The sequence below is a fragment of the Lycorma delicatula genome, chromosome 3 (genome assembly GCF_047948215.1).
Source record: "Lycorma delicatula isolate Av1 chromosome 3, ASM4794821v1, whole genome shotgun sequence".
NCBI lineage: Eukaryota > Metazoa > Arthropoda > Insecta > Hemiptera > Fulgoridae > Lycorma > Lycorma delicatula.
The window spans coordinates 24,093,039-24,094,157 of record NC_134457.1 but is presented as its reverse complement, the minus strand read 5'-3'; positions in this window follow the sequence as shown (position 1 = coordinate 24,094,157).

The window sequence follows — 1,119 nt, the reverse complement described above, 5'->3', positions numbered from 1 at the left end:
TGAACTACTCTCAATGTACATTTTGAAAAATTAATCTAAAAGTCGTACGGTTAATTTTTAAGACTGATTTTTAACTAAAAATATACGTTTATCAGATGCCCTTTTAACATTTAATACATTATACTTTAGAAGACCACTTTGGGTAACATAATTTATTTAAAATTGTAAAGTTTTGAAACGACTGCTTTTTCAAAAATATATGTTTTATTACCGAGCATCGCTGGCAAAGAAATAGGAAAAATATCGTAGTTGATCCTCATTTGCTAATAACTCAAGACTAAATAGCATTGATGGTTACGAATATAATGTGAGCCCTTAAGGGTTCTGCGAGCTCTGTCAAACCACGTGCCGTATTTCCATCCTCTCACACAAGGTGATCATAAGCAAGGGCTGATCACTTTCATTCCTTGTTTATGACGACAAATCTGAAGAGTTCATCACAGTTGTCACCATGGTAGACTAAAGACGATTCTCCTGCCCTTCTCACATCGCCATTGTTTGTGAAATAAGATTTAATAGCGTTCATCACCTATGTCTTTTGCAGCTGCTGATCAAGATTTAACACGAATTCTGTACTCCAGCTCAACAGACGCACAAATCAACATTCTTTGTTTCTAATGCGGGTGTGGAGTTGATTCCTTTCAGAGTATTTTCAACTTGAGGAACTACCAGATTCAAAAAGAATAATGTCGGTCAAGATACATAGCACCAGTTTAATTATCTATCTTGTATGCAGCTCCAATGTGGGGTGCTTCGCTGCAAATAAGAAGAAATTTAGAAAGAGTTACTATAGTTCATCGTAGGGCCTTGCTGGGAATTGCCTCGGCTTATTGTAGAGCCTCATATGCTGCATTGTGCGTGATTACATCAACATCGCCAATAGAATTAGGAATGTAAAGTTGACGGGAGTTTACTTCTCCCTACTTATCGCAGAACCTGGACAGAGTCCCTTGCTGCTGGGTCATTCTAATCGGGCTTGTTTTTTTTTAAAGGGTTACTTTATATAGCGGGTCTATTTTTCTCAAGTTTTGGTTATTTTTATTTAGTTAATTTAAGACGGATTTAATTGCATTCCAATCCGTTGTTGAACCAGCGTTATCGAACTCATTTTATGGGCCG